This window comes from Cryptomeria japonica, unplaced genomic scaffold, assembly GCF_030272615.1.
Source record: "Cryptomeria japonica unplaced genomic scaffold, Sugi_1.0 HiC_scaffold_676, whole genome shotgun sequence".
Taxonomy (NCBI): Eukaryota; Viridiplantae; Streptophyta; class Pinopsida; order Cupressales; family Cupressaceae; genus Cryptomeria; species Cryptomeria japonica.
The window spans coordinates 20,001-35,659 of NW_026729468.1; the positions used below are offsets into that span (position 1 = coordinate 20,001).

General features: G+C 61.0%; 2 non-coding genes across 2 annotated transcripts; both read right to left on the reverse strand.

Moving 5' to 3' along the window:
- Positions 1 to 3,618: 3,618 nt before the first annotated feature.
- Positions 3,619 to 3,737, reverse strand: LOC131872583 (5S ribosomal RNA). Its single transcript, XR_009370710.1, has one exon. It is a non-coding gene; the product is annotated as a 5S ribosomal RNA (ribosomal RNA).
- Positions 3,738 to 11,194: 7,457 nt separating this feature from the next.
- Positions 11,195 to 11,313, reverse strand: LOC131872589 (5S ribosomal RNA). Its single transcript, XR_009370716.1, has one exon. It is a non-coding gene; the product is annotated as a 5S ribosomal RNA (ribosomal RNA).
- Between the last annotated feature and the right edge of the window lie 4,346 nt (positions 11,314 to 15,659).

Below are 15,659 nucleotides of genomic sequence, written 5' to 3' on the forward strand. Positions count from 1 at the left end.
GGGTGGGCACCTTGGTGCGCACAACTTGCCTGGGGTGCGCACCAGGAAGGGCTCAAGATGGCACCCGCGTTCCGTTTTTTTCACTATCTTTCAGAACGGAAATTTTAAAATCTCGTTTTTTTTTGCCTTTTCTGGAAATTAGTGAAGGCAGCGCATCAAAGGTGCGCAACGCTGGTGCGAACCTGGGAGCGCTCCGATGTGTGCTCCAAGGTGCGGCGTGCACGAAGTCGGACCCCGGTTTGCCCCGGGTGCGCACCTCGCGTGCACCTTGGTGCGCACACCTTGGCTGGGTTGCGCGCCCTGGTGGGCACCATGGTGCGCACCAAGGAGCGCTCCGAAGTGTGCTCCAAGGTGCGGCGTGCACGAAGTCGGAGCCCGGTTTGCCCCGGGTGCGCACCTCGCGTGCACCTTCGCCGCGGTGGGCACCATGGCGTGCACGAAGTCGGAGCCCGGTTTGCCCCGGGTGCGCACCTCGCGTGCACCTTCGCCGGGGTGGGCACCTTGGTGTGCAGACCTTGGCTGGGTTGCGCGCCCTGGTGGGCACCATGGTGCGCACCAAGGAGCGCTCCGAAGTGTGCTCCAAGGTGCGGCCTGCACGAAGTCGGAGCCCGGTTTGCCCCGGGTGTGCACCTCGGGTGGGCACCTTGGTGCGCATGCCTTGCCTGGGCTGCGCACCAGGGCGGGCTCAAGATGGCACCCGCGTTCCTTTTTTTTCACTATCTTTCAAAACGGAAATTTTAAAATCTCATTTTTTTTTGCCTTTTTCTGGAAATTAGTGAAGGCAGCGCATCAAAGGTGCGCACCTCGCTGCCCACCACGGTGCGCAACGCCGGTGGGCACCCGGGAGTGCTTCGAAGTGTGCTCCAAGGTGCTGCGTGCACGTTGTCGGAGCCCGGTTTGCCCCGGGTGCGCACCTCGCGTGCACCTTCGTCGGGGTGGGCACCTTGGCTGGGTTTGCCCCGGCTGCGCTCCGAAGCGGGGTTATTGGAGCGCCGCCTCTTTTTTTGTCGGAGCGTTTGGTGGGGTTTCTCGCATTGGCTCTTCCGAGGCCCGGTTGCCACCCTGGCGCGCACGAAGTCGGAAGTAGGGTTAATTGCCCGGGTGCGCACCTTTGCCAGGGTGGGCACCTTACCTGGGCTGCGCACCAGGGCGGGCTCAAGATGGCACGCGCGTTCCGTTTTTTTCACTATCTTTCAAAACGGAAATTTTAAAATCTCCTTTTTTTTTTGCCTTTTCTGGAAATTAGTGAAGGCAGCGCATCAAAGGTGCGCACCTCGCTGCCCACCTTGGTGTGCTCTGAGGTGCGCACCCGGGAGCGCTACGAAGTGTGCTCCAAGGTGCGGCGTGCACGTTGTCGGAGCCCGGTTTGCCCCGGGTGCGCACCTCGCCTGCACCTTGGCCGGGGTGGGCACCTTGGCTGGGTTTGCCCAGGGTGCGCTCCGAAGCGGGGTTACTGGAGCGCCCCCTCTTTTTTTGTCAGAGCGTTTGGTGGGGTTTCTCGCATTGGCTCTTCCCAGGCCCGGTTGTTGGGTGCGCTCCCACCCTGGCGCGCGCGAAGTTGGAAGTTGGGTTAATTGCCCGGGCGCGCACCTTCGCCAGGGTGGGCACCTTGGTGCGCACACCTTGGCTGGGCTGCGCACCAGGGCGGGCTCAAGATGGCACCAGCATTCCCTTTTTCTCACTATCTTTCAAAACGGAAATTTTAAAATCTCGTTTTTTTTTTGCCTTTTATGGAAATTAGTGAAGGCATCGCATCAAAGGTGCGCACCTCGCTGCCCACCTTGGTGTGCTCCGAGGTGCCCACCACGGTGCGCAACGCCGGTGCGAACCCGGGAGCGCCCCGATGTGTGCTCCAAGGTGCGGCGTGCACGAAGTCGGACCCCGGTTTGCCCCGGGTGCGCACCTCGCGTGCACCTTGGTGCGCACACCTTGGCTGGGTTGCGCGGCCTGGTGGGCACCATGGTGCGCACCAAGGAGCGCTCCGAAGTGTGCTCCAAGGTGCGGCGTGCACGAAGTCGGAGCCCGGTTTGCCCCGGGTACGCACCTCGCGTGCACCTTCGCCGGGGTGGGCACCTCGGCTGGGTTGCGCGCCCTGGTGCGCACCAAGGAGCGCTCCGAAGTGTGCTCCAAGGTGCGGCGTGCACGAAGTCGGAGCCCGGTTTGCCCCGGGTGCGCACCTTCGCCGCGGTGCGCACCATGGCGTGCACGAAGTCGGAGCCCGGTTTGCCCCGGGTGCGCACCTCGCGTGCACCTTCGGCGGGGTTGCGCGCCCTGGTGCGCACCAAGGAGCGCTCCGAAGTGTGCTCCAAGGTGCGGCGTGCACGAAGTCGGAGCCCGGTTTGCCCCGGGTGCGCACCTCGCGTGCACCTTCGCCAGGGTGGGCACCTCGGTGCGCACACCTTCTCAATGTTTTCTTGCCTTTTCTGGAAATTGGTGAAGGCAGCGCATCAAAGGTGCGCACCTCGGTGTGCTCCGAGGTGCGAACCCGAGAGCGCTCCGAGGTGCCCACGAAGTCGAAAGTCGGGTTAATTGCATTGTTTTCCCCGGGTGCGCTCCGAGGTGCGCAACATCGGCGCGCACCAAGGAGGGCTCCGAAGTGTGCTCCAAGGTGCGCACGATGGCGTGCACCTCTGGTGCGCACGATTCGGAGCTCGGTTTGACCGGGGTGCGCACACCTTGGCTGGGTTGCGCACCTTTTGTGCGCTCCAAGGTGCGCACGAAGTCGGAGCTCGGTTTGCCCCGGGTGCGCACCTTCGCCAGGGTGCGCACCTTGATGCGCACGCCTTGGCTGGGCTGCGCACCTTGGTGGGCGCCATGGTGCGCACCTTTCGTGCGCTCCAAGGTGCGCACGAAGTCGGAGCTCGGTTTGCCCCGGGTGCGCACCTTGGTGGGCGCCATGGTGCACTCCGAGGTGCCCAAGATTGGTGCGCACCAAGGAGCGCTCCGAAGTGCGCTCCAAGGTGCGCGCGAAGTCGAAAGTTGGGTTAATTGTCCGGTTTGCCTCGGGTGCGCACCTTGCGTGCACCTTCGCCAGGGTGGGCGCCTTGGTGCGCACACCTTGGCTGGGCTGCGCACACCTTGGCACCCGCGTTTCCTTCATTTTAAATTTTTTTTTTTTACAATCTCTCAAGTGGGAAATTCTATAATCTCAACTTTTTTTGCCTTTTCAGGAAACTTTTGAATGGAGCGCATCATTGGTGCGCTCCGAAGTGTGCTCCAAAGCTCTCTCCAGCTGCGTGCACCTGCCCCGGCCGCGCACCCGGCCCCGCCCAGCTTCGCTCACCTGTCCCGGGCGTCTGGTGCGGAACCTTAGAGTAAGAAACATCACCGTGCACCTTGGCCAACGTGCGCGACTCGACCGAGCGCGCACTGGCCGAGGTGCACACCGATTTCACCTGGGTGCGCGCGCAGCACCTCGGGCGCACCGGGGTGCGCGCACAACGCCCGGGTTGCACCGTGGCCTGTGTGCTCGGGGCGCCTCGGGTGCGCGCTCGGTGTCGCCCCCGCGCGCGCGGTAGTGCGGGCAGCGCACCCCGGCCCGGCCCGGCCCCGACGAGAACGCAAACGGGCAAAAGGTTTATTCAAATAGCATTGCGACGCCCGGCGAAAAACTAAAAAAGGGTGCAACACCGGGACTTCCCGGGAGGTCACCCATCCCAGTACTACTCCGGCCCAAGCGCGCTTAACTGCGGAGTTCTGATGGGATCCGGTGCACTAACGCTGGTATGATCGCACCCGTTATGAGCTTGTCGCAGTGTGTACTTAGCAAACCGCGACCCACGTGCGAATCCACCCCGGCCACCCACCCCCGTCGAGGTGCACACCCTCCCTCGCGAAGTGCGCCCCGTTCGCCAAGTGTGAGCCCTGCCCGGGTGCGCGCACCTTGCTAGGGCGTCGGGTGTGCACCCGGCCCGGCCTACGTGCGTGCACCTGGAGGGGGCGTCGTGTGCGTGCAGTGTCCCGTCTGCAACGCGGTGCCCACACACCACCTCGGGCGCAACGACCTGCGCTCACATGTGGGCCGAGTGCACCTTGGTGCATGTTCGGGGCGCCTCGGGTGCACGCTCGATCTTGCCCCGGTGCACCAAGGCGCTCGGTTTGCCCCGGGTGCGCACTTGGTGCAAGGTGGGCACCCAAAATAGGGATCAAGCACCAAAACACAAGTTTCGGGATGCAAAATGGGACCCAAGGACCACAAATGCGTTCCAAGACCCATGATGGGTCCACGAGAACAAAAATGTGTTCCGAGACTTAATAAACAAATATTGGGTTTTAGGAGAAGAAACATGCTCTGATGCCCAAAACGAGAATCGACCCCGAAAAGGCCACAGGCCAAAAGTGGGATGCGAGACAAAAAAAAATGGGACCCGAGGACCAAAATTGGGTTCCCAGGTCGAAGACAGGGCAACCGGACAAGAAACGACCTCTAAGGCTCGAAATGAGTCCCGACGACTAAAACTTGACAAGAAGCACCCATCAGGCACCCAACTCGACACCCATGGGATGCCGACCCACCCGGGCTTCCACCTAGCACACCTTGGCACCCACCCACCCTCGCACCCAACCTCGCACCCAACTTAGCACCTTTGAACCCACATTGGCACTCACCCTGACCCTGGCACCTTGGAACCCACATTGGCACTCACCTTGACCCTGGCACCCACCTTTGCACTCACCTTGGGACCCACCCTGGCTCCCACCTCGGCACCCACCCAGACACCCACCTTGGTTCCTTGGCACCCACCTTGGATCCTTGGCACCCACCCCGACACCCACCTTGGCACGCAACTTGGCTACTTGCCACCCACCTTGGCTCCTTGACGCCCACCCCGACAACCACCCCGTGACCTACCCTGGCTAGGGTTGGTGCACACCCACCCTGGTGCCCACCTTGGCACCCACCCTATGACCCACCTTGGCACGCACCTTAGTACCCACCCCGTTACCCACCCTAGGACCCACCCCGTGACCCACCTTGGCCAGGGTGGGTGCCTTGGTGCGCACAACTTGCCTGGGCTGCACACCAGGGCGGGCTCAAGATGGCACCCGCGTTCCGTTTTTTTCACTATCTTTCAAAACGGAAATTTTAAAATCTCATTTTTTTCTTTTTTTTGCCTTTTCTGGAAATTAGTGAAGGCAGCGCATCAAAGGTGCGCAATGCTGGTGCGAACCCGGGAGCGCTCCGATGTGTGCTCCAAGGTGCGGCGTGCACGAAGTCCGAGCCCGGTTTGCCCCGGGTGCGCACCTCGCGTGCACCTTCGCCGGGGTGAGCACCTTGGCTGGGTTGCGCGCCCTGGTGCGTACCAAGGAGCGCTCTGAAGTGTGCTCCAAGGTGCGGCGTGCACGAAGTCGGAGCCCGGTTTGCCCCGGGTGTGCACCTCGGGTGCGCACCTCGCGTGCACCTTCGCTGCGGTGGGCACCTTGGCTGGGTTGCGCGCCTTGGTGGGCACCATGCAGTGCACGAAGTCGGAGCCCGGTTTGCCCCGGGCGCGCACCTCCGCCAGGGTGGGCACCTTGGTGCGCACAACTTGCCTGGGCTGCGCATCAGGAAGGGCTCAAGATGGCACCCGCGTTCCGTTTTTTTCACTATCTTTCAGAACGGAAATTTTAAAATATCATTTTTTTTTGCCTTTTCTGGAAATTAGTGAAGGCAGCGCATCAAAGGTGCGCAACGCTGGTGCGAACCTGGGAGCGCTCCGATGTGTGCTCCAAGGTGCGGCGTGCACGAAGTCGGAGCCCGGTTTGCCTCGGGTGCGCCCTGGTGGGCACCATGGTGCGCACCAAGGAGCGCTCCGAAGTGTGCTCCAAGGTGCGGCCTGCACGAAGTCGGAGCCCGGTTTGCCCCGGGTGTGCACCTCGGGTGGGCACCTTGGTGCGCATGCCTTGCCTGGGCTGCGCACCAGGGCGGGCTCAAGATGGCACCCGCGTTCCTTTTTTTTCACTATCTTTCAAAACGGAAATTTTAAAATCTCATTTTTTTTTGCCTTTTTCTGGAAATTAGTGAAGGCAGCGCATCAAAGGTGCGCACCTCGCTGCCCACCACGGTGCGCAACGCCGGTGGGCACCCGGGAGTGCTTCGAAGTGTGCTCCAAGGTGCTGCGTGCACGTTGTCGGAGCCCGGTTTGCCCCGGGTGCGCACCTCGCGTGCACCTTCGTCGGGGTGGGCACCTTGGCTTGGTTTGCCCCGGCTGCGCTCCGAAGCGGGGTTATTGGAGCGCCGCCTCTTTTTTTGTCGGAGCGTTTGGTGGGGTTTCTCGCATTGGCTCTTCCGAGGCCCGGTTGCCACCCTGGCGCGCACGAAGTCGGAAGTAGGGTTAATTGCCCGGGTGCGCACCTTTGCCAGGGTGGCACCTTACCTGGGCTGCGCACCAGGGCGGGCTCAAGATGGCACGCGCGTTCCGTTTTTTTCACTATCTTTCAAAACGGAAATTTTAAAATCTCCTTTTTTTTTTGCCTTTTCTGGAAATTAGTGAAGGCAGCGCATCAAAGGTGCGCACCTCGCTGCCCACCTTGGTGTGCTCTGAGGTGCGCACCCGGGAGCGCTACGAAGTGTGCTCCAAGGTGCGGCGTGCACGTTGTCGGAGCCCGGTTTGCCCCGGGTGCGCACCTCGCCTGCACCTTGGCCGGGGTGGGCACCTTGGCTGGGTTTGCCCAGGGTGCGCTCCGAAGCGGGGTTACTGGAGCGCCCCCTCTTTTTTTGTCAGAGAGTTTGGTGGGGTTTCTCGCATTGGCTCTTCCCAGGCCCGGTTGTTGGGTGCGCTCCCACCCTGGCGCGCGCGAAGTTGGAAGTTGGGTTAATTGCCCGGGCGCGCACCTTCGCCAGGGTGGGCACCTTGGTGCGCAAACCTTGGCTGGGCTGCGCACCAGGGCGGGCTCAAGATGGCACCAGCATTCCCTTTTTCTCACTATCTTTCAAAACGGAAATTTTAAAATCTCGTTTTTTTTTTGCCTTTTATGGAAATTAGTGAAGGCATCGCATCAAAGGTGCGCACCTCGCTGCCCACCTTGGTGTGCTCCGAGGTGCCCACCACGGTGCGCAACGCCGGTGCGAACCCGGGAGCGCCCCGATGTGTGCTCCAAGGTGCGGCGTGCACGAAGTCGGACCCCGGTTTGCCCCGGGTGCGCACCTCGCGTGCACCTTGGTGCGCACACCTTGGCTGGGTTGCGCGGCCTGGTGGGCACCATGGTGCGCACCAAGGAGCGCTCCGAAGTGTGCTCCAAGGTGCGGCGTGCACGAAGTCGGAGCCCGGTTTGCCCCGGGTGCGCACCTTCGCCGCGGTGGGCACCATGGCGTGCACGAAGTCGGAGCCCGGTTTGCCCCGGGTGCGCACCTCGCGTGCACCTTCGCCGGGGTGGGCACCTCGGCTGGGTTGCGCGCCCTGGTGCGCACCAAGGAGCGCTCTGAAGTGTGCTCCAAGGTGCGGCGTGCACGAAGTCGGAGCCCGGTTTGCCCCGGGTGTGCACCTCGCGTGCACCTTCGCTGCGGTGGGCACCTTGGCTGGGTTGCGCGCCTTGGTGGGCACCATGCAGTGCACGAAGTCGGAGCCCGGTTTGCCCCGGGCGCGCACCTCCGCCAGGGTGGGCACCTTGGTGCGCACAACTTGCCTGGGCTGCGCACCAGGAAGGGCTCAAGATGGCACCCGCGTTCCGTTTTTTTCACTATCTTTCAGAACGGAAATTTTAAAATATCGTTTTTTTTTGCCTTTTCTGGAAATTAGTGAAGGCAGCGCATCAAAGGTGCGCAACGCTGGTGCGAACCTGGGAGCGCTCCGATGTGTGCTCCAAGGTGCGGCGTGCACGAAGTCGGACCCCGGTTTGCCCCGGGTGCGCACCTCGCGTGCACCTTGGTGCGCACACCTTGGCTGGGTTGCGCGCCCTGGTGGGCACCATGGTGCGCACCAAGGAGCGCTCCGAAGTGTGCTCCAAGGTGCGGCGTGCACGAAGTCGGAGCCCGGTTTGCCCCGGGTGCGCACCTCGCGTGCACCTTCGCCGCGGTGGGCACCATGGCGTGCACGAAGTCGGAGCCCGGTTTGCCCCGGGTGCGCACCTCGCGTGCACCTTCGCCGGGGTGGGCACCTTAGTGTGCAGACCTTGGCTGGGTTGCGCGCCCTGGTGGGCACCATGGTGCGCACCAAGGAGCGCTCCGAAGTGTGCTCCAAGGTGCGGCCTGCACGAAGTCGGAGCCCGGTTTGCCCCGGGTGTGCACCTCGGGTGGGCACCTTGGTGCGCATGCCTTGCCTGGGCTGCGCACCAGGGCGGGCTCAAGATGGCACCCGCGTTCCTTTTTTTTCACTATCTTTCAAAACGGAAATTTTAAAATCTCATTTTTTTTTGCCTTTTTCTGGAAATTAGTGAAGGCAGCGCATCAAAGGTGCGCACCTCGCTGCCCACCACGGTGCGCAACGCCGGTGGGCACCCGGGAGTGCTTCGAAGTGTGCTCCAAGGTGCTGCGTGCACGTTGTCGGAGCCCGGTTTGCCCCGGGTGCGCACCTCGCGTGCACCTTCGTCGGGGTGGGCACCTTGGCTGGGTTTGCCCCGGCTGCGCTCCGAAGCGGGGTTATTGGAGCGCCGCCTCTTTTTTTGTCGGAGCGTTTGGTGGGGTTTCTCGCATTGGCTCTTCCGAGGCCCGGTTGCCACCCTGGCGCGCACGAAGTCGGAAGTAGGGTTAATTGCCCGGGTGCGCACCTTTGCCAGGGTGGGCACCTTACCTGGGCTGCGCACCAGGGCGGGCTCAAGATGGCACGCGCGTTCCGTTTTTTTCACTATCTTTCAAAACGGAAATTTTAAAATCTCCTTTTTTTTTTGCCTTTTCTGGAAATTAGTGAAGGCAGCGCATCAAAGGTGCGCACCTCGCTGCCCACCTTGGTGTGCTCTGAGGTGCGCACCCGGGAGCGCTACGAAGTGTGCTCCAAGGTGCGGCGTGCACGTTGTCGGAGCCCGGTTTGCCCCGGGTGCGCACCTCGCCTGCACCTTGGCCGGGGTGGGCACCTTGGCTGGGTTTGCCCAGGGTGCGCTCCGAAGCGGGGTTACTGGAGCGCCCCCTCTTTTTTTGTCAGAGCGTTTGGTGGGGTTTCTCGCATTGGCTCTTCCCAGGCCCGGTTGTTGGGTGCGCTCCCACCCTGGCGCGCGCGAAGTTGGAAGTTGGGTTAATTGCCCGGGCGCGCACCTTCGCCAGGGTGGGCACCTTGGTGCGCACACCTTGGCTGGGCTGCGCACCAGGGCGGGCTCAAGATGGCACCAGCATTCCCTTTTTCTCACTATCTTTCAAAACGGAAATTTTAAAATCTCGTTTTTTTTTTGCCTTTTATGGAAATTAGTGAAGGCATCGCATCAAAGGTGCGCACCTCGCTGCCCACCTTGGTGTGCTCCGAGGTGCCCACCACGGTGCGCAACGCCGGTGCGAACCCGGGAGCGCCCCGATGTGTGCTCCAAGGTGCGGCGTGCACGAAGTCGGACCCCGGTTTGCCCCGGGTGCGCACCTCGCGTGCACCTTGGTGCGCACACCTTGGCTGGGTTGCGCGGCCTGGTGGGCACCATGGTGCGCACCAAGGAGCGCTCCGAAGTGTGCTCCAAGGTGCGGCGTGCACGAAGTCGGAGCCCGGTTTGCCCCGGGTACGCACCTCGCGTGCACCTTCGCCGGGGTGGGCACCTCGGCTGGGTTGCGCGCCCTGGTGCGCACCAAGGAGCGCTCCGAAGTGTGCTCCAAGGTGCGGCGTGCACGAAGTCGGAGCCCGGTTTGCCCCGGGTGCGCACCTTCGCCGCGGTGCGCACCATGGCGTGCACGAAGTCGGAGCCCGGTTTGCCCCGGGTGCGCACCTCGCGTGCACCTTCGGCGGGGTTGCGCGCCCTGGTGCGCACCAAGGAGCGCTCCGAAGTGTGCTCCAAGGTGCGGCGTGCACGAAGTCGGAGCCCGGTTTGCCCCGGGTGCGCACCTCGCGTGCACCTTCGCCAGGGTGGGCACCTCGGTGCGCACACCTTCTCAATGTTTTCTTGCCTTTTCTGGAAATTGGTGAAGGCAGCGCATCAAAGGTGCGCACCTCGGTGTGCTCCGAGGTGCGAACCCGAGAGCGCTCCGAGGTGCCCACGAAGTCGAAAGTCGGGTTAATTGCATTGTTTTCCCCGGGTGCGCTCCGAGGTGCGCAACATCGGCGCGCACCAAGGAGGGCTCCGAAGTGTGCTCCAAGGTGCGCACGATGGCGTGCACCTCTGGTGCGCACGATTCGGAGCTCGGTTTGACTGGGGTGCGCACACCTTGGCTGGGTTGCGCACCTTTTGTGCGCTCCAAGGTGCGCACGAAGTCGGAGCTCGGTTTGCCCCGGGTGCGCACCTTCGCCAGGGTGCGCACCTTGATGCGCACGCCTTGGCTGGGCTGCGCACCTTGGTGGGCGCCATGGTGCGCACCTTTCATGCGCTCCAAGGTGCGCACGAAGTCGGAGCTCGGTTTGCCCCGGGTGCGCACCTTGGTGGGCGCCATGGTGCACTCCGAGGTGCCCAAGATTGGTGCGCACCAAGGAGCGCTCCGAAGTGCGCTCCAAGGTGCGCGCGAAGTCGAAAGTTGGGTTAATTGTCCGGTTTGCCTCGGGTGCGCACCTTGCGTGCACCTTCGCCAGGGTGGGCGCCTTGGTGCGCACACCTTGGCTGGGCTGCGCACACCTTGGCACCCGCGTTTCCTTCATTTTAAATTTTTTTTTTTTACAATCTCTCAAGTGGGAAATTCTATAATCTCAACTTTTTTTGCCTTTTCAGGAAACTTTTGAATGGAGCGCATCATTGGTGCGCTCCGAAGTGTGCTCCAAAGCTCTCTCCAGCTGCGTGCACCTGCCCCGGCCGCGCACCCGGCCCCGCCCAGCTTCGCTCACCTGTCCCGGGCGTCTGGTGCGGAACCTTAGAGTAAGAAACATCACCGTGCACCTTGGCCAACGTGCGCGACTCGACCGAGCGCGCACTGGCCGAGGTGCACACCGATTTCACCTGGGTGCGCGCGCAGCACCTCGGGCGCACCGGGGTGCGCGCACAACGCCCGGGTTGCACCGTGGCCTGTGTGCTCGGGGCGCCTCGGGTGCGCGCTCGGTGTCGCCCCCGCGCGCGCGGTAGTGCGGGCAGCGCACCCCGGCCCGGCCCGGCCCCGACGAGAACGCAAACGGGCAAAAGGTTTATTCAAATAGCATTGCGACGCCCGGCGAAAAACTAAAAAAGGGTGCAACACCGGGACTTCCCGGGAGGTCACCCATCCCAGTACTACTCCGGCCCAAGCGCGCTTAACTGCGGAGTTCTGATGGGATCCGGTGCACTAACGCTGGTATGATCGCACCCGTTATGAGCTTGTCGCAGTGTGTACTTAGCAAACCGCGACCCACGTGCGAATCCACCCCGGCCACCCACCCCCGTCGAGGTGCACACCCTCCCTCGCGAAGTGCGCCCCGTTCGCCAAGTGTGAGCCCTGCCCGGGTGCGCGCACCTTGCTAGGGCGTCGGGTGTGCACCCGGCCCGGCCTACGTGCGTGCACCTGGAGGGGGCGTCGTGTGCGTGCAGTGTCCCGTCTGCAACGCGGTGCCCACACACCACCTCGGGCGCAACGACCTGCGCTCACATGTGGGCCGAGTGCACCTTGGTGCATGTTCGGGGCGCCTCGGGTGCACGCTCGATCTTGCCCCGGTGCACCAAGGCGCTCGGTTTGCCCCGGGTGCGCACTTGGTGCAAGGTGGGCACCCAAAATAGGGATCAAGCACCAAAACACAAGTTTCGGGATGCAAAATGGGACCCAAGGACCACAAATGCGTTCCAAGACCCATGATGGGTCCACGAGAACAAAAATGTGTTCCGAGACTTAATAAACAAATATTGGGTTTTAGGAGAAGAAACATGCTCTGATGCCCAAAACGAGAATCGACCCCGAAAAGGCCACAGGCCAAAAGTGGGATGCGAGACAAAAAAAAATGGGACCCGAGGACCAAAATTGGGTTCCCAGGTCGAAGACAGGGCAACCGGACAAGAAACGACCTCTAAGGCTCGAAATGAGTCCCGACGACTAAAACTTGACAAGAAGCACCCATCAGGCACCCAACTCGACACCCATGGGATGCCGACCCACCCGGGCTTCCACCTAGCACACCTTGGCACCCACCCACCCTCGCACCCAACCTCGCACCCAACTTAGCACCTTTGAACCCACATTGGCACTCACCCTGACCCTGGCACCTTGGAACCCACATTGGCACTCACCTTGACCCTGGCACCCACCTTTGCACTCACCTTGGGACCCACCCTGGCTCCCACCTCGGCACCCACCCAGACACCCACCTTGGTTCCTTGGCACCCACCTTGGATCCTTGGCACCCACCCCGACACCCACCTTGGCACGCAACTTGGCTACTTGCCACCCACCTTGGCTCCTTGACGCCCACCCCGACAACCACCCCGTGACCTACCCTGGCTAGGGTTGGTGCACACCCACCCTGGTGCCCACCTTGGCACCCACCCTATGACCCACCTTGGCACGCACCTTAGTACCCACCCCGTTACCCACCCTAGGACCCACCCCGTGACCCACCTTGGCCAGGGTGGGTGCACCCACCCTGGTGCCCACCTTGGCACCCACCCATCCTAGCACCCAGCCTGTGACCGGGCTTGGAACCCAACCTTGCACCCGCACCCGTCTTGGCCAGTGTGGGTGCGCACCCATCCTGGCACCCACGTTGTGACACACCCTTTAACCCACGCACCCTAGCACCCACGTTGGCACCCACCTTGGAACCCAACCTAGCAACTTGGCACCCACCCCGTGACCCACCTTGGCATCCACCATAGCAGTCGCCGACTTGGCACCCACCTCGGCACCCACCTTGACACTTGTGGACCCACCTTGCCACTCACCCTAGCATCGACCCATCCTAGCACCCACCCTGGCACCTTTGCACCCTAGCACTCACCCATCCTAGCACCTAACCTGTGACCCACCTTGACACTCACCCTCGCACCCACCTTGGAACCCAACCTAGCACCCACCCACCCTGACACCAACCCTAGCACCTACCCACCCTTGCACCCACCCTGTGACCCATCTTGGCACCCACCCATCCTACCACTCAACCTATCACCCACCTTCTCACCCACCTTGGCATCCACCTTAGCACCCACCCACACTGGCACCTTGGCACCCACCTCGGGCAAGGTGGGTGCACACCCACCCTGGCACCCAATTTAGAACCCACCGAGCATGTTACCCACCTTGGCACCCACATTGCAGCCCACCCTAGTACCCACCCTATGACCCACATTGGCATCCACACCCTAGCACCCAGGCACCTCGACACCCGCCTTGACACCCACCCTAGCACTGAACCTGTGACCCACCTTGGAACTCACCCTAGAACCCACCCACCCTGTGAACCACCTTGGCATCCACCTTAGCACCCACCCACCTTGGCACCCACTCTAGCACTCACCCATCCTAACACCCAACTTGTTACCCACCTTGGCACCCGCCCTCGCGTCCACCTTGAAACCCACCCTAGCACCCACCCATGCAGGAGCCCACCTTGGCACCCAACCTAACACCCACGCATCCTGGCACCCAACTTGTGACCCACCTTGGAACCCACCCTAGTACCCACCTTTGAACCCACTATATCACCAACCCACCTTGGCACCCACCCTATGACCCTCTTTGGAATCCACCCTAGCACGCACCCACCCTGGCACCCACCATGGAGCGCACCCTAGCACCCACCCACCTCGGCACGCACCTCAACACCCACCTTGGTGTGCGCACTGCGCCAACCTCTCAAAGACCCTATGTGGTGCGCTCCAAAGTGTACACCTTTGGTGCGCTCCAAGGTGCGCACCTTTGGTGCACACCGAGGTGCACACCAAAGTGTGCACCGAGGTGAGCACCAAAGTGCACTCCAGGGTGCACACCAAGGCGTGCACCTTTGGTGCGGTCAATGCAAACGAATTCGGAAGTTGGGGTCGATGTCCTAATCGCTGCTGCAGACTACACGTATGAGAATCGGACAAATAGCTTTATATAGGGGAGGTGTTGCGTTTGATGGGTCGACTCCCCTGGTTGTGTGCACTGCACCAACTTCAAAGACCCTGTCTTGTTTAAGAAGTCAAAAGTTGGGGTGGATGTCCTAATCATTGCTGCAGTCTACGCATGTATGAGAATCAGACAAATAGCTTATATAGGGGAGGTGTTGCATTCGGTGGGTTGACTCCCCTGGTTGTGCGCACTGCGCCAACCTCAAAGACCCCGCATAGCAGAAGAAGTCGGAAGTCGGATTTTGGTGAGCACCAAGGCGTGCACCTTTGGTGCGGTCAACGCAGACGAATTCAGAAGTTGGGGTGGATGTCCTAATCGTTGTTGCAGGCTACACATGTATGAGAATCAGACAAATAGCTTATATAGGGGAGGTGTTGGGTTTGATGGGTCAACTCCCTTGGTTGTGCGCATTACGCCAACCTCAAAGACCTTGTTTTCGTTAAGAAGTCAAAAGTTGGGGTCAATGTCCTAATGGCTCCTGCAGGCTACACATGTATGAGAATCGGACAAATAGCTTATATAGGGGAGGTGTTGGGTTTGATGGGTCGACTCCCCTGGTTGTGCGCATTACGTCAACCTCAAAGACCTTGTTTTCGTTAAGAAGTCAAAAGTTGGGGTCGATGTCCTAATTGCTCCTGTAGACTACACATGTATGAGAATCAGACAAATAGCTTATATAGGGGAGGTGTTGGGTTTGATGGGTTGACTCCCCTAGTTGTTCGCATTACACCAACCTCAAAGACCTTGTTTTCGTTTAGAAGCCGAAAGTTGGGGTCGATGTCCTAATTGCTCCTGCAGGCTACGCATGTATGAGAATCAGACAAATAGCTTATATAGGGGAGGTGTTGGGTTTGATGGGTCGACTCCCCTGGTTGTGCGCATTGCGCCAACCTCAAAGACCCTGCATTGCGGATGAAGTCGAAAGTCAGAGTTTGGTGTGCTACAAGGTGTGGTCGAAGGTGCTCACCTAGGTGTGCACCTTTGGAGCACAGGAAAAGTGCCCTCCAAAAGTGCGCACCTTTGGAGTGCACAAAAGTGCCCTCCAAAAGTGCGCACCTTTGGAGCGCAGAAAAGTGCCCTCCAAAAAGTGCCCTCCAAAAGTGCGCACCTTTGGAGCGCAGAAAAGTGCCCTCCAAAAAGTGCCCTCCAAAAGTGCGCACCTTTGGAGCGCAGAAAAGTGCCCTCCAAAAAGTGCCCTCCAAAAGTGCGCACCTTTGGAGCGCAGAAAAGTGCCCTCCAAAAGTGCGCACCTTTGGAGCGCAGAAAAGTGCCCTCCAAAAAGTGCCCTCCAAAAGTGCGCACCTTTGGAGCGCAGAAAAGTGCCCTCCAAAAAGTGCCCTCCAAAAGTGCGCACCTTTGGAGCGCAGAAAAGTGCCCTCCAAAAAGTGCCCTCCAAAAGTGCGCACCTTTGGAGCGCAGAAAAGTGCCCTCCAAAAAGTGCCCTCCAAAAGTGCGCACCTTTGGAGCGCAGAAAAGTGCCCTCCAAAAAGTGCCCTCCAAAAGTGCGCACCTTTGGAGCGCAGAAAAGTGCCCTCCAAAAGTGCGCACCTTTGGAGCGCACAAAAGTGCCCTCCAAAAGTGCGCACTTTTGGTGCGCACCAAGGCGCTGGTTCGGTCG